Source organism: Ornithodoros turicata, chromosome 5, assembly GCF_037126465.1.
Source record: "Ornithodoros turicata isolate Travis chromosome 5, ASM3712646v1, whole genome shotgun sequence".
NCBI lineage: Eukaryota > Metazoa > Arthropoda > Arachnida > Ixodida > Argasidae > Ornithodoros > Ornithodoros turicata.
In genome coordinates, this window is record NC_088205.1 from 51,619,622 (window position 1) to 51,637,637 (window position 18,016).

Sequence of the window (18,016 nt, forward strand, 5' to 3'; positions counted from 1 at the left end):
TGGTATACCCGCAAAAAATTAAGCACTTTACACTTTTTCTTTTTTCTCCCCAGTGAGGTAAGATGATGTTTTCCTGAGTGGCCGCAAGCAGTCCAGGGATTTTCCCATCACTCCCCCCCTCCCTTGCAAAGGTCTTGCAACAGCCCCACAAAAAACGTACAAAAAAACATGCCAAATAAGCCAAAATACCTCCAAAATACGAAAGAAAAAAAAATAAGAAAGAAAAACGGGCGTTCACAAACCCTCGACGGGATTAAAATCCTGTGCACATCCCTGACAAGCAGCGTTCTTCGTTTCTTATGTGGAAATTGCAACACTATCAGGCGCTAGTGTAGAAGCCGTCCAAATTCAAAGCAGCGGGAGAACTGTGGAATTTGATGAAACACCACCGGATTTCGCGTGCCTGAATTTGGCTAGAGGGTAGAGATAAGGTAAATCGATTCTTCTTGTGGATATTCTTTTGCGAAAGTACCCTCGTATATGAGGGAACTTGATCCCAAAATGGTTGTTCTGTTCAACCGCGTAAAAGTTTAGCCTAGTACGTGCAATTTCTACGTAGTGTGCGTTCTCATCTTAGTATCTACTTTTCCGTTTTACCTTCGCGATGTGCGAGGGCCTTGCAAAAAACTTGTACCTCAATAGGGAGTTCTAGTGCTGCGTACGGCGAGGTAGTAGCGGGTGGATACTCCGTATAGGTGCGCAACGTCACTTTGCGTATACCGCGTACGCAGTGTGAACACGCTATTCCCTTGCGTACGCAGGGCGATTCCCTACGTTGCAACTAAAACTCTCTAAGTTCTACTCTTCAACGGATCTGTGTTCAATTACGAATAATAGCGCCGAAATTTCTAGCCTCCGAATTTCGGCAAAAAGAAAAAAAGTATCCGAGACTGGATGAATCCCATCACGTGCCCAGGCATCTCAGTGAATTGGCTACACGGAGGGAGGGAGGGAGGGGAAGGGAGAGCCGGGTCGTTGAACTGGGCGCCGAGCTGGGCCGCCGGGGAGGTTTTCTTGTGGTCGTTGATTTGGACCCCCTCTTGTGTTTTACGCGCCCCGACAGTTATTTCTTTGGTCTTCTTTGAAACCATCCTGAATACTCCCATTTCACAGCTGGGGAAAACACACCAGATTCCTTCGGAGTTGAATTTTTGGGTTGTGCGAGCAGAACAAACGTCTCAGGGTTGCTGTTATTGCGAACTTATGTGTCGGCATTTCGGCGGACGCCTCTTTTCCGCCGAGTTCTGCGGCTCCTTCGCTGCTCGTTGTGAGATGGACGTCTCGTTGGTTGAGCGAGAAAAATGGAAAGTCTTTTATACAGCGTAGTTTGCGTGTAATGGAAATCAAAAGAATCGAAAATAAATGACATCGTTTTGGAGAGCTTGCCTTCAGCTGCAGGTGGTGCGCTCCTCCATGAACTGAAATGATGAAGCGTAACAGTTGGAATTCATCTAGCAAGCGATGCTAATGAGTAGTTGGAAAGTAATTGCACTCTTACTTCGAATAATCGCGTAGCCGTTATTACGATTTGCAAAATGTTGCTGCTGCAACTGCTGAACAACATTTACGCCTGCGAGGTCCGTATTTGAGCTCTAGTTTCCAGGGCGCCGTTGGAGGATGTCTAACTATTACGTCAACCAGTGCATCTTACGTTGCACTGCAGCTCACAAAGAAAGGCTATAAAAAGAAATTCGTTCAAAAATAGTCACTTTCTACGAGGAACGAGGAAATCGTACAAGGATTACGTGGTGAGCGTTAAATCAGGACACGCGGCACACAAATCTGATTGGACGGTCATGCATGGCGTCAACTGGTTGGATAATCGAGAAAGTGCGAGGTATCGTAGAAAAAAAAACAAAAAAAAACGACAAATCTGGAACATCCCACGTTTGACGATCTCCGCATGTGATATCGTGAGTATTATGGGAAAGAGAATGACGAAAGTATCTCGATATGTCACGGCATGAACTCGATGCAGATTTCTCGGTCATTATAAAAATTTATTTTTTGTCGCGCACACACACACACACACACACACACAAAAAAAAAAAAAAAGTTAATTCGTGGCTTTCCTCGTTCGGTATTTCTGTTCCTGTCACAATTTAATGACTGAGAGCATGAAATCCTGTCCATTATCCGTCTCTCTTTGGGTGGCAAGTTGTCAGTTAATTGAGAATCCGTCCTCTGAGAGCACGACTTAGCTGTATGAGACTCGTTTATGTGTTTGAATTGATCAGTAAGGAATAAACGTTAAGGAAGAAATGCCAGCTGCGATGATGGCCGGTTCGAATATGTTTGCGAGTCATTTACTGTAGTCTCTAATTACATATAGCTTGATACATGTGTGCAATTGTGTTGTTATTTGAATCCCTGACACATCTGGTCCAATTGAATGAAATATTTTATTGAGGTTGGGGTGATGTTTAATTTCGTGTCCACGACGAACTTTACTCAGTCCTCATTTTTGCTTTCGGTTTTTCATACGAAGTAAGAAAGGAGATTTAAGCCAGGCTCATTTGATTTATACTGTATTATTGCGCGGTCCCTTCGTCACATCAGCGTACAGTGCAATCCACGTGCAAGTTTTACATGTAAAACGGTGGTCTTGGAAAGCAACGATCTTTTACGAGATGATCTCTTGCGTCCAAGGGGGTATCGCGTTTCGCAATAAAAAAATTATTTTTAATTTATAATTACACCCTTGTCTAAATTATTAATGTAGAACATAGTAGAAGAACACAAGCTAGCTAGTGTATGTTACTTGTAGAAGACATTACCCTGAATTTGGGGCAAAGACGCAGACACCTCGTGTGTCGTCTTCGTCTGAATAAAGTTAAAACTCGGACATGTTGGTATGTCATATTAAAATCAATTAAAAACCCCAGTGCTGCAGGTAATGGCGAAAACAAAGGACGAAACAAAGAGACTATAGGACGACGAGGCACTGTCAGTGCCTCAGTGCCTCGTCGTCCTCGTCTCGTTGTTTCGTCTCTTGTTTTCGCCATGACCTGCTACTCTGGGGTTTTTAATTGATTTTAATAGTCTTCGTCTATTTACCCCAAACTCAGGGTCATGTCTTCTACAAGCAAGTAAGTTTTCCGTCCCTCACCTTCATTACAGTTTGGATGTAATGTGGTCTCTACGTGCGCTATTCGAAACCGTAAAGAACATTCCAAACATCATATCAATGACCAACGTGCAGCGAACGGTTAGTATTTGTCGTGGTGAAGTTTCGCTGTCGCCAGCCGAGAACGTGAACAAATATTGGCGCTTTACCTGTCAATTGTTCCTCCTCTGCTAATGGGAGGAACGAGTCCTAGGAAGGAACCCGACAAGTCGCACTTTCCCAATGTTTAGGTACCAAGAAAAAGATGCGTAGTCGGTGTCTGTTGTCACATAAACGAGTATTTTTAGCACGATATAAATGCTGCCAGACAAACAATTGGTCATGCTATTGAGCAAACATAAAAAAAAGATAAAGAAAGAAAGAAATGCGTACAAACGCGAGTTTGACAGAATTTTCTTCCATCGAGAATGTAGGTGCCCAAGCAGCACAATGTACCGAAAGTCGAGTGCAATAGGGGTGGACGGTATGTGTCTTATCAATGTTCTTTAGCTTCAGGAGTCTGTTCAAGGCCTTCCACCCACCCGTCCACCCCTATTGCACTCGACTTTCAGTACATTGTGCTGCTTGGGTGGCTGAGGACTTTATCTCGCATCCATGTCGCAGAATTTTGTGGAACCACTCATTGCAAGAACATCCACAAAATTCTGCTTTTCCTCAGTTTGATTGGATTGTGCCTTAAGACCACCAGTTATTTCGACGTACAAGGAAGACCGTGACCATAAACGTGCACTTTCAGACATATTTGACGACGGCCTGACACAAATATACTTTCGTATTGCACGAACAACTTTTCCTATAAGTGAATCGTATCATGCAATGCATGACCACGATGGATGCCATGTGATCCACTGGAGCGTCTCGAATTCTTCCCGAATGTCAATAGGCCGCGAGGTCAACGGCCGCTGGTGCATTTCGCAACCTTTATCGACGAGCGGTCCGCCAAAGACTGGAAAAACTTGCCACCAGTTCTCTCTGTGCTGGTGTCTTTTTTTGGATGGGGATGCGTCTTCGTACGTCTTCGAAGGTGGAGCATGTGGAGTTGTCCAATAAGTAGCGCCGTAGGTTGGCGTTGCAACTGCACAAAGGCGCACTCTCCATGCATGCCTAAAAGAAAAGAAAGTACCGTAGAAGCGGAACAAGTATCCATTGCATGCGGAACAAGTATCCGCTGCAGCGAATTAAAGTAGCCTCGTTGTTTTTCTTAGATCGTTAGCTTACGACTTTAGTGCTTTTAATAACTCGTTTTCCTTTCATTGACTTCAACAGGAAGACTGGGGGCGAGCTCTAATTTCTTATTCGTGCATCGCTATAAACTGTGAGCTGAGTCTTTTTTTTTTTTTTTTTTTCATTTTCTTCACCATGTGTTATACATGCTATGGCACATCAAAGCACTCGCTGTCAAGGCTGCGTGTCTTTGTTATGCTTCCCGTTGAACTTCATTTACTGCATCATCCTCGTACACGAGAGCCACTAAGAAACAGCCTCGTGTGGTCTTTCTTGCGTAAAGATAGTTTACTAAGCTCATCGGTGCGTGTTTTGTTCTTCGTTAGCGGGATCAGAACAGAGGATAAAAAACATATCATAGTAGTTTTGCCCTTCCCTTCCTTCTGTTTCAGGAGCATCAGTGAAGCCAAGTAGTAATTGCCCCTTAATATTGTACAGGTGTCTCCTAGAGTTATGACTGCACAGAATACGATTTGCGCCTATTGCTTGCACGTCATTCGAGTAAGCAGATGGAGTAGCTCGCAAGTAAACTCAGTACCATTGCGGAAAGCTTTTGATTCTTCTTCTATAGCTTCTGACATATTACGGTCCTCGCTGTTTTTTTGCACGGTAGGTTTATGCGCCCGGAGATCGAACGGTGTCGACGCGCTGCGGAGAAACGATCAACTACCGTAGTGTGGGTAGCTTCCTCGCGTCGTCTGCTTTTACACATTTATTTTCCGCGTTCAGTGCAGTAGGCGGAGCATTGGGGAACCGAACAGTATCGTACCATCGCAGCATAAGTGATCTTCCAGTGCATATACACAAGGATTAAGGAAAAGAACCGAACATCGGCCGGCGTGTTATCCACACTATAGAAAGGTGACGGTGTCGCCCCCTATAGGTGGATCTCGCAACGAATACCCCAGTCAGACGGCAAATTAAATGTCAAATAGTAAACTGACATTTGTGTTACTTACTACCTGTTCCTTACGCTGGACACCTGTCAGACGAGCACTAACTGACGTTCCTGACCAATGATGTTCATATACGGATAACCAAATATGTAATACTCTCGCGTACAAGGTGGAAGACAAGTCGCGTATAATATCCCAACAATACAGGTCGAATCAGCACTCGACGTCAAGAGAAAATGTACTCGAGCGTATTTTTATCCCTCTTGGGTGGTGGTGGTGCTTCTGAAAGAGCTCGCCGTTGTCGGCCTCACAGAGGTGGGCAACGTCACGACTAACGCTCTGGGGGAATGTACGTCCTGGGCCGACTTCTAAGGGAACTGTGCCGACATACGTCTGACAGCGTCTGAGGAAAACCCAGGAAAAACATCAGTCAGCCCAGCCGGCACCGGGATTCGTACCTAATTCAGCACGCTAAGCACTCGGCCACGCGATCTCCACCGCAGCAGTATATTTTTAAGTAAAGGGGAGCAGCGTGTCCATTCTGAGAAATGGCGTCCTGCAGCAAGGGCGGCGTCGCAGCGATGAACAACCATCGGAAACTGCCTCGTACTTTCACACCTTAAAAAGGTGGTGTCCGAACAAAAAACGCAGTGGAACAGCAGGTGCGATCGGAATAGTGGGCGCCCGAAATACATGTAACCGGAATATTTCGTTTTGAAACCTTAGAAAGTGAATTTAATCGGATTCTGTAGCCGGCTTCGCGCTCCCGGCTGAAGTCAGGCAACAGTGCGCGGACCGACGTCACTGGAGTCGGTTATGAATGCAGGCTGTCCGTCACAAAATGCGGTGTTCCGACTCGCAATCTCCTGCCGAACAGTCGGTAGAAGCATCTCCAACTATGCTTTCGATGGTATCGGATTGCAACCAGCCTGGCGACGCCGTCAGCTGAGCTATTGGGAATCTCCCCGGCAATGCCGTTGACGTCACCGGAAGAGGCAAAACAGGGAAGGGCCGTTTCAACCGGAAGCCGGCGGTTGGTTTCGAATTCGATGTTTTTGATGTTTTATGAAAAAGCAGGAACGAATTTTGCGAGACTTTTTTTTTTCTTCTTGGAAGGCATCTCCAAGTGGATATCACGTTAACTTTAGAATTTCGGATTCCTCGCGAAAGGGACGGTCGCATCCATTCCAGTCGATTTCGAAACTATACTGTCATTTTGTTCCTCGTGGACCACTGACCACGATAGCGAAAATTCCAAGCGAAATAATGGTGTAGTTTGACTGTTATTCGATGGAGCACACGACAAGAGCAGACGACGGACGTTGAGAGCATGCCGGAATTCCCTGTCTTGAAAAACGATAAAACGTCGCTCCCTTAGAACCAATCAGAACACGGCCTCGAGGAAAGGAATGTCGCGGGCGTCTCACAGAGTCTGGACGGCGCCACCCTCTCACTCCTCCGGTTAGGGAATGACGTCACGCCGCCGGATACGCTGCGGCACCAGCGGTGAGCTTTAAAATTCGTTTGCACTTTTCGGACGAAAAAATTAGCCAAGTATATTATAGGCTGATGCCGAAGATAGCGGTGTCGTTTTTATAGATGAGTCTCCCGATGTGACCGTACCTTTTAACTCTTCAAGCTTACGGAACACAATAGTTAAATAAGCAGAAACAAAATACGAATGGAGATCATTCGCGCTGAAACAGCGCAAACAATCTATTGGAGCGAGGACACACGCGAGCTCTGTGGTGTCGAGGCTACGCCGTTTATGCTCTAAAGGCCGTTAGCGGGCTACGTTGGTCGAAAATGTCAGTTGTTGCTAAAGGCTATTTCCACTGTCGCGTGACACCGACACAAATGTCATTTATCCTAAATGGCAGTTACTGAACTCTCATTTAGCGTGTCGTGTGACAGTCGTAGTTCGTTCAGTTACACTGCTAACTTCCGCGACCCGGACGTTTTTTAGATGCAGCTTTATTGTGATATCTCCGATCTGGTTATCTTGAACAAAGCTGCTTGTTGTCACTGGGGCTCGAGACGTTGGTCTTTCGCTGGATTCTCAAAATACGTAGCTACAGCTGACTCAGAGCTCATATGAGCTTCTCCACTTCTTTTTCTTTGTCTTTTCCTTCTCTGTCGTTGCGGGTATTCCGCGATGTCTGAGCTCAAAACACAAAGAAGAAAAGCGCGTGCAGCACGAATGTCATTTTTACTGCACCTTAATAATTGTAATTTTTACAAAAAAAAATTATGGTTACGACATCCACGATGATGCCTTATGCAATTGACGATGTGAGTTGAAGAGCTGCGCAAGGAAGCTGCAGAAAATGGCAGCAGGTATGGTAGCCAAATGCCAATATATAACTAATGGGGGGGGGGGGGGGGTATCGTTTGTCGAAAGGAAACAAAAATAAGAAAGAGAGGGCGGTCTGCCTGCCGAGACGGGTGGCAAGGCGGAAAGAGCAAAAAAAAAAAAAAAAGAACAAGAAAAAGGGGAAAATGAAAAACGGGACACACCAACAAGACACACGACACATAGCGATGATCCGTTCATGGCAAAGTCCAGTGGCTGTGTCATCCGGTGGTCACCTTCGGTTCACCATACAGTTCACCATAATAAAGAAAAAAATAACGATCTACTTGTTAATTACAACTTGTGACTCAAACAGCAAGTCCACCAGATTTTCGCCAGTAATGTCAGCAGCATATAGGGCCCTTATTTCCTTAGGTGTCATGAGGTGAATTATCGGTTCGTTTGTGTGCATTCAACGTTTTTTATCTCCGGCTTTTTTTTCATTACCATGTCACGTCGAGACTGGCAGGTAACCCGGTTCGAATCCCGGTACCGGCTGTGCTGTCTGGAGTTTTTTCTGGATTTTCCTCATACGTTGTCAGACATATGTCGGCAAGTTCCCTTAGAAGTCTGCCCAGGACGCACACTCCTCCCAGAGCGTTAGTCGGAAAAAAGTCCACATCCAATAACCAGCGAGAACTGTGGCATGCAGTTCCAAATCATTTCGTAAATTGTTGGAGGGAGCAATGATGGTAGGGATCGATTTTTTGTCTGCAACTTTTGCTATGACCCCCCCCCCCCCCCCCAAGTAAAATTAAGTACTAGTTTAAATCAGGATAATGAAGTCATAGGGGAAACTGCGAGTGAAGCCAATTAAGTAAAAGTCATAGAAAAATTATTAGGGCAAAATACAAATTAAATACAAAAAAAATGGTGGTCGTGAAAAACGCGGTTGTTGGTCTGGCCGCATCTCAGTCGCTTTCTTCGTGGTTTGTTTCCAATGATGGTAGACACAGGGGGCACGTTTAAAATGTGTCAGTTGCTCGCAGCAAGGCCGTACTCATTGACAACACTATGTACGTCACCGTATTTAGCGCGGGTACGTAAGCCCTCCGTACGTCCGACTCGCTAACTTCGAGTGACCTATACAACCGAAGATTGAGTAAAAACAAACGACGGCTACTGATGAACATTGCTTGCAGCTGGTTGCTGAGTTTGGGGACTTGACGAGAAACTGCTCAGTATTGCATTGTCTAGCATACGACAATCGACCACGCTCAAAGGCACACTTCTACCGTACATTTTGACAATTTCAAACCTTGTTGGATGGGGTTTCTACGCAAACAATACTCTGTGGGGAAAACTATGGCTGCCATCTCGGACTGTCGTGGAGAATACAAGTAAGTCGGACCTCGAGCCGCTTGGCACAGTATCCGTTGCAACCAGAGACAGAGCGGAAAGATAGTTCGATTGGTTTGCGAAATGTTACGCATTGCGTTCTCGTCGAGTGCAAGGCATGACATTGCAAAAGTGACAATATGTTCTCCCCGAGTTTTCTAAAAAAAAAAAGTACTGTGCAACTCAGTACCAAATAAGTAACACGTGATTGGAACAATCTCGCACTGCTCTGTTTCTCACATCGGTGCCACACTTTCCTTTTTGCGTTGCCTCTTTGTGTCACGTCGCTTCATTCTTACCCCTTTAGGTATTGACCTCCACGGGCTGCTCAAGGGGTACATTTTTTCCCCTCCCTCTCTGGTGTTCCCAGTCCAGCACTGCGTGACCCCCTTTTTTTGCCGCTCTTTTCTCTCACGTTTTTTATTCAACAGCCGTTATGCGACACTGATGATGGCATGATTGCGCGGGACTTTTCGCGTTCAACATATAACCCCCCCCCCCCCAACCTACATACCAAACTAGGCCTGCCACACGCGCTAAATATAACCCCTTCATGCTCCTTTTTTCTCTAGCGGACTAAAATAAGCAACGTGACCTCGATTTCTTGGGTTTCACTGCCTCTTACTTTCACTGCGAGGGCCTTTGTGAAAGTGTTACCTCTTGTTATAAAACTAGGTTCCTGCTTTGTTTTACCCGAGGCGATTATGGGCAACACAATGACGGACATATATAGCAGACAAATGGCGCGCGTTGCGTCAGGTCTGCAAAAGGAAAAGATGCTTCCGTTGGTTTCGGTTTCAATTTCTCTTTTGTGCTGCCTCGCTGACAGAAGGTTTGGAGCTTCCGGTTTATGTGGCTCTCTACCAGTCGTCCGTTGGCCACGCGGGCTTTTGTTTCGCGCCTTCCAGACAATGTGTGTGCGTATTTGGGGAGGGGAGAGTTCCATTTCGCTTAACGGACACAAGTGCACACCTGTATATGACATCATGACCACAGAAGCTATTACAGTATGTGAACAGAATGGATTACTATTTCTAGCAGCCCGTTCTGCTGCTTCTGAGTGGATGCTAAATAGCAAACACTGTGAAATCAGGCATGTCCAAACTTCAGTACTATTTCCGTGCTTAAAATTTTGGGAGGGGGTTTTCTTAGTATGGCTTTATGCAACGTTCCTGACAAGGAGGGAGCGGGAATGTCCAGAAGGACACAGCCGATCTCAGGGTCGTCGGCAGTGATTTATCCAGACCCCCCTTCCCGCTACTGATTTAACTGAGACACCCTGTATACCGGGTGTTTCAGTTAAATCCCCGGACTAAATAATTCGTGAACGGGTGCACCAATCGACGAACTTTCTTTTTTACAAGTATCTGTCCGATACCACCTACAAGCTGAGCACCGTGTGAATGAGTGGGAGGCGCTCATTATTTAAATAAAAATTCAAATGAGTTTCGTAAAAAAACATAACTTCTAAAGCAGGGCGCTGTCGGCATTAAAATGGGTACTACCCCTTTTGTGACCTTCCGTGGACACCTTTTAGAGAAAAATCTGCCACCGAAGCGGGTCATTTGTTGCTGCAATTAATTGGTTTCGGTTTACATATTTTGTCGCGGCTGGTTGCGGTGAAGCGCAAAAGGATGTTCTACCACTCCCTTATCCACGAATGAATTATGTCTTTACACCAATTAATTACACCAGTGAGTTACGTCCTTCTGCGCTTCACCGCGACAAAATATGTAAACCGAAACCAATTAATTACCGCAACAAATAACCCGCTTCGGTGGCAGATTTTTTTCTAAAAGGTGTCTACGGAAGGTCCCACAAGGGGTAGTACCCATTTTAATGCCGACAGCGCCCTGCTCTAGAAGTTATGTTTTTTACGAAACTCATTTGAATTTTTATTTAAATAATGAAGGCCTTCCACTCATTCACACGGTGCGCAGCTTGTAGGTGGTATTGGACAGATACTTGTAAAAAGGAAAGCTCGTCAATTGGTGCACCCGTTCGCGAAATATTTAGCCCGGGGATTTAACTGAGACACCCGGTATAGCATATACAGGGCGCTTTTTAAATCATTTACATATTTTTAACAAAAAAAGCTACGAGAGAAGAATAGGAGTTATACGGCCACGCGGACATCCCCTCGAAGAGAGTATGTAACTACAGGTTAACTAATTTATTAATGACTCTTTAATTAGGGATTCCGGGCAAAAGCGTGATAGCAGAGTGGGAGATAATCCTCGTTGAAAGTCATTTCATCCGTTTTTTTTTCAAGTTTTTCATCTTGTAACGCATCAAAAAAAAATTTTGTAACGCACACGTGCGTTGAATTATCCATAGCCGAATTTTGCTATGCAAATGAGTCGAAACCGAAACCCTGGCTACCGGGAACGCAGAGCGCTCATTTCCACGTCAGAGGGTCACGTGCTTTGGAGCGATGGAGATGATTGGAGTGGGTGCTGATCTGCTGACCAGAAATGATAATAATAATAATGGTGCCGTAATGTTACACGTAAGGTTTGTCTGCCTAGTCTGGCCGGATCAACCGCTTTCCGGCCCAGAGTATCCGTCGGAGAAGGTAATGCGCTCCCGAAGCGCGCTGTTTTGGTTTCGGCTCCTTTGCATAGCGAAATTCGGCGACGGATATTTTACGGCACGCGCTGGTTTCAGGATTTTTAAAATAGAATATCTTTCAACGAGGATTGGCTCCTATTCTGCTATCTAGCGTTTGTCTGAAATTATCTAATTAAATAGCTAATTACTGAATTTAAGGATAATTAGTCAATTTGTAGTTACATACTCCCTTGGAAAGTATGTCTCTTTACCCTGACATACTTCGAGAGTATGTCAGGGCAAGTGTCGATAACAGGGTGCAGTACTTCGAGCAAGTACATGTCGCCATTGTCCGCACAGAAAGATAGGGCACGAAGCGATACGTAGAGCATATCATACTGTATTCTGGCAAGTGCAATGAAAAATTGCGCGCGACCGATTCTAAGCAAGTGTTTTGCTGCTTTGTGGGTTCATCCTAACTAGAGGGGAGGACTGCGAGATTATCCGCAGTGCTACCCTGCGGCACGTGCAGTATGTCGCCACACTAGCCTGACACACCTTACACTCTAAAAACAGAGCTTCACCGCATAGCACGCTGTGCGCCAACCACTGCCACGAACGATAGGGTTATCGCTTCTGATTCGAAGAGAGAAGGGGGCGTACGCCTTTTTGTGGCAATTTGGATATATGAAAATTACCACAAAAAGGCGTACGCCCTCCTCTCTCGTCCAATCCCAAGCGGTAACTCTATCATTCGTGGCAATGGTTGGCGCACAGCGTGCTATGCGGTGAAGCTCTGTTTTTAGAGTGTACGTGTAAATCTAATCCAATTACCATTTTTTTCATGGGAGACCACTTTTTGCAGGACCACGGCTTCCTCCTCCTGCAAGAAAAAGAGGTGGGATGACCGAAATGACGACCACACTCTAAGAAAAAAGGGTGTGAAAAGGTGGTAACTTCTATAGTTACCACCTAGGTCAACATAGCGTCAGATAAAGGGTGTAAAAGGGTGGTAAAAGGAATTATCATATATCCAAATTGCTACAAAAAGGCGTACGCCCCCTCGCTCACCGAATCAGAAGCGGTATCCCTATCATTCGTAGCTAGCAGGTAGAACTTTGCAACCTTTTCGGCACAACATATGCGACAATTACCCCCTAAAAGGTCTAACTGCTCCACCTTTTTTTTCTAAGAGTGCACAAGAAATTCCAAACACAGTTTATCCATTTTGCACTTCCAGCCTGATTTATTTTACAAACGTGAATAACCACCATCTCACACCACCATTTTCTAGCTTTGTTTCTTCATTTTCTTTACTTTGTTTTACCGACAATCCTCGAATTCCCAAATAGTGTACGTGATTTGAATCCCCATTGAAACGTGGTGGAACAAAGAAGGTAATCTATGCGAGAGGGCAAAGAGCGTGGGGCAAGTGTCGCATGAAATGGGGACAGTTTCACCACAGTCACTTTACCAGAGAGGGCCACTTTTGAAATTCCGAAACTAATCTTGAGCAGCTATCCAGAGAACTGTAAAACCGAAAGCGGAAAGAGGCTTGTGCAGTGACGTCACGTTAGATCACGTGGCATTGGAAAGCATATTGCCGTACCGGAGTTACAGTAGGAGGGCATGCCGTGAGTTGCTGCGGTATGCGTGCAATTGCCAGAGTAAATTGTAAAATCACGCGCAGCTGCCTCATTTGGCCCGCCGTATAAGACGCCTGTGACGCCTCCCCATGGTTTCCCATGTCACGTGGCTCAAAGGGTGCGCGTGACGTCATCTGCACGTGCCTCATTTCAGCTTCACTTTTCGGTCGCGCCTTCTCTGGAGGCAGGCAGACCGCTGGAAACCCCTACCCTACGTCGCCCCCCTCGATCCTTTCTCGATATCTGAAAACATAGGCGGAAGAGCTTCGATGCAACACGCGCAAGTTCTCGCGGGGTATGGGGTGGCATCTCGCGAATTTCTGCGAAGCTTTTCTGTACGCCAACAGCCGGTGTGATGTTGGATATTCGAATTTATTTGTCGTATTTGGAAAATTCCAGCCCTTCAACGCGTTACATAACAGGCCTCGTAAGCATTCCCAGAACTGCAGACTTGATCTTCCTTCTTGCGGGAAGTTGTCCCCCTTTATCGGGGAAACGTACACTTAGTGGCACTCACGAAGAAAAACGATATGCGTGCACAAGCGGCATGGACGATTGGGTAAAAGCATATGCGCGTTGGTGGCGCGGCTAAGGTCGTATCCTATATACCACCGGCTCTGCTGTCTAAGGTTTTCCGGTAGACTTTTGAGACGAATGACGGCATAGTTCCCCCGAAGTCGGCCCCGGACGCACAGTAGCCTCCCTGTCCCGCACTCCTTCCTGCTCACCATATGTTCACGGCTGTACGCCGCTCACAGCCACCGCCGCTTTGCGGCGCTAACACGTAATCTAGAAAAAGAAGAAACGCGTGCAGTTTGCGCAGAATAATCTAAATTACGTCAGAAATAGCAACGGGTGTCCCATGCCGTGATTGATACAATATGCAGCCTAGGACAACTTGAAGCGCACTGAGCCTGACGCAGTGCAAGGGCAAGGTGTCGTGCACGTGTGAAAAATACGAATGGGATGTGCTGGTTTGCATTTCTTCTCGTGGGGCCGATGGCCCGCAGCTGTCATATGTGGGAGCCAGTAGAAGCAGACCTGTTCCAAAAAGGTAGGCTGACCCACATAAGTGCACACTGAGGATGAGTCACACTCAGCAGGAGCCTTTCCCTGGATATCGGCCCATCATGATTCACCCGATTTCGTCCCAGTATTCAACGCAACTCATGACGTACACTTTCAACCACGCACAGACATTGTTTGTGGAATCATGGAAATTACAGCAGACCCAAGTGTAACGTTATCTTATCTGAACACGCATCAAAATCATTGCTCGAAAGTACGTATTTATGGAATCAGTTTTACTGCTTTCGAAACCCCAAGTGGGAGGTTAGTGAAAAATATGATATTCGTAATCAGTAAATTTATAACGGAGATGATGATGACAAAAAAGGATTACAAACTGTTTACCACAATTCATGTACCACGTGTGCGTTATTGAACGAGAACCGGCATCAGCCCCATCTCATCATCGTATCTTTATGTGTGTGTGTGTGTGTGTGTGTGTGTGTGTGTGTGTGTGTGTGTTGAACGAGAAAATGTAGCGTCAGTTTGCATGCAGCTTACAAAAACTCGCTAAAAGAGTTATTATCATGAATGAATCCCGCACAAAGGTAAACATTTATCCTGCTCGTGCACAACACACCGCGCTTACACTGTTCATTTTAATTCGTAATAGAGAAAATACAAAAACGTCATCAAGTTCACGAAGGAGATGGAATTAAATTCAAACGGTTAGAAGGCATATAGTTTTAATGACAAGCTTTCGTTCAGAATTTGCACCAATGATTTAGTGATTGATGACTCAATCTGTGCAGTGCAGACACCGCACAAAAGCTTGTCATTGAAACGAGATGCTCCTAACCATTCGAATGTCATTTTGACTACCATTTTAATTCGGGTACATTGCGCCGTGAGTTGCGTTTTATGTTATCACGATTTCCGTGGTTGTCGGCAGAGCGAACAACGCGACAATAGCCCGCTTTAGTTTCTTGTCAACCACAGCTGATTTCATGGGGGTCCTCCTCGCACACGTACATCATGCGTCTACACAATTGCATCTGTCGTCCGGTGCCGGTACTTGGAAACTGTAACGCACGGCGCTTATACAAAGCGAGCTATATACTTTGGAGAGGGTGTATTCGAAGATTACACTTGTCTTCTTTTGACAGAGGAGGATTGTGTTGCTGGCGTCACATTGGAAAGGCGCCGTGATTACGGGCGCATGAGGGGATAAGTAGGCCGATGGCCCCACGTGCACCCCGCCGTGGGATATAAATATAACAAGCAGCGGCTTTCTTGTGGTCCTACAGTGACGGGTCTTTCTTTCTTTCTTTCTTTATTATTTTCTTTTTTTTTTACCACTTTGGCGTGGCTCCTGATTTCGCGTGCCTGTTTTTATTGATATCCTTCGTATTATGGCGATTTCTAAACGACAAATAAAGAAGCAGAAAACTTTGTTGTTGTTGTTGTTGCACTGTGCTACGTTGCTGGTGGTGAATGTTTTCCAAAAATTATTAGCGCAGTAAAGCGTATAATGACTCTCGCTCTTTCGTGCTCATGCCCAGCCCTGAGATGCCCACATGATGTTATTTTGACGTCACGTCCCAACAACCACTCAAAATGTGGAACGCTTATTGTGGTCCCGCAAAGTGAGGTTAAATTCGCACAATCTTCCCACATAAAACTCCTAAGATAGCATATTGAAAAGCTCTCAATGTTCCATTTCATGTGCGCGCTACCAGCGGCATGGACGAGGGGATAAAAAAAAAAAAGCGCATCCGCTGGTTGGCGATTCCTCCAAGGTCGTGCTAACGGCTGGGAGGTGGTGGATTCAAATCCCACCACCAAACTTTCCGAACGGATGTCGGCACAGTCCCCTTTGATGTCGGCCCAGGACGCTTGCTAACCCTCTCCTGTTCCCCTCTCCATCTGTCCACGTCTGTACGCCGCTTATAGCCACAGTTGCTTCGCGACGCTAAAACGAAAAAAAAAAAACATACGCACAATGTTTTGAGCGCTGTATGGTTCCGCGAGGTAAACGCGATGTTTCCACAATCAGCGATCTCCAATGCCTGGGACGCAGCCGTTGCTATACGGGTGAGAACTTCGTGACGTAGCTGAGTGCCAATAAGGAAGGAACGAGTCTTGCGGATTATGCTTTTTGATAGTCTTATCTCTTGGTTGATACTCCTGCTGAAACCAAAGAAATTACGTGCAGTATTTCGATACTGCGATGCCACACTCTTAAAAGTGAACTTCTCCGCATAGCACGCTCCGAGCCAACCATCGTCTCGAATGATATCGTTATCTGCCCTGATTTGTTGAAAACTAGGGCGTACGCCTTTTTTGTGACACTTATGCTGTTCATAATTGTCACAAAAAAGGTGTACGCCTTCCGTTTTCAACAAATCAGGGCAGATAACGATATCATTCGAGACGATGGTTGGCTAGGAGCGTGCTATGCGGTGAAGTTCATTTTTAAGAGTGCACGTTCTTCAATGGAACTTGATAATTCGATAACGTTTGGCGAGCTGCCTACACTCTCAAAAATGAACTTCACCACATAGCACGCTCCTAGACAACCATCATCCCGAATGATAACGTTCTCGCCCCTGATTTGCTGAAAACGGGAGGAGGAGCCTATTTTGTGCCGTGCATAATGGGCACAAAATAGGCTCCTCCTGACGTTTTCAGCAAATCAGGGGCGAGAACGTTGTCATTCGGGATGATGGTTGGCTAGGAGCGTGCTATGTGGTGAAGTTCATTTTTAAGAGTGTAGTGCCCCTTTAACTTCGCTTGACTGCTCGTCTTGTCTTACTTCTACGTACCGAAAACAATAATAATGTCAATATCCGTTAGTCGGACAAATTGAAGCACCATGCAGAGTGAGGTTGGCACATTTTTCGTGTCAGTTTGAGTCGTTTAGCTCGTTTTCTTGAGGTTTGTGTAGTGTGTATGTGCCGTTTGTGGAGTTTAGGTCCCAAAGCAAAAAGCTAATCAGCAATATTTCATTTATGTGATGATATAAAAGCGTCCTGTATTTCGTACCACTCTTGTTTCTACTTTCACCTTTGGGTCCTCTTTGTGCAAATACCCAGCAAAGAATCTCGAAAGGCGTTAAGGTTTGTGACCCTATAGTCGTACCGCCGGGCCCCTTATTCCTTAATCGTTTTACAAGCCGTTTAACCTGACGAAAACTTGCACGGTGCTTGCGTAACGTATGAGCTGGACGCTGCCCAGTTGCCCGCGTTGTTATAAATTCTCACGTCACACACCACGCAGTAATATTACTGAGCACGGGTAAGGTCGCCTAGTGTAACCACACATTGTGAAGCCACCCACAGACGCATTGTGTGGCGGATGAGAAGTAACGCCTTCTGCCGCACCAACAACAAAGCGCTACGCGAGAGGGCGGAAATTAATGCGCTGAAGCCAACTCATAAGACCTGGAATATATGTAGCAGAGGCACCGGCGACACTCACAAGAACGCGTGCAATAGTAACGTGGCCGCAGAAACACGGGGGCAAGATATGCTCGTGTCTGGCATCTCCTCCTCGTTTATGACGCACAAATTCCCCTTTTTGCCATCGAAATTTTCGGCTAATCCCGCTGGTCGTTTTCGTGCAGTGCAGTGTAGTGTGCCGATGTGGGTTGAGCATATGTAATGGTAATTGGAGTAGATTTACACGTAAGGCGTGTCAGCCTATTACCTGAGTAGAAATGAACGAAGAGCGAATGAAACGACCAATGAACAAGCGCCAACCAATGAATGAACGACCAATGAATGCACGCTCGAGCCAGTGTAACTTTTTCCAGTAACTGTCTTTGTGTAACTTTCTTTTTTTAACAATGACCAGCGGAATTCGCTATTAGCTA

At 45.8% G+C, this 18,016-nt stretch overlaps 1 long non-coding RNA gene across 1 annotated transcript in view; it reads right to left on the minus strand.

Moving 5' to 3' along the window:
• Nucleotides 1-1,526: 1,526 nt before the first annotated feature.
• The window catches only part of LOC135394469 (uncharacterized), an 83,804-nt gene continuing 67,314 nt past the window's right edge, over nucleotides 1,527-18,016 (minus strand). Inside the window, exons 3-5 of the long non-coding RNA XR_010422912.1 lie at nucleotides 12,323-12,371; nucleotides 3,277-4,231; nucleotides 1,527-1,677 (exon numbers count right to left, since the gene is read on the minus strand). This is a non-coding gene — a long non-coding RNA (uncharacterized LOC135394469). The remainder of the gene's footprint in view (nucleotides 1,678-3,276; nucleotides 4,232-12,322; nucleotides 12,372-18,016) is intronic.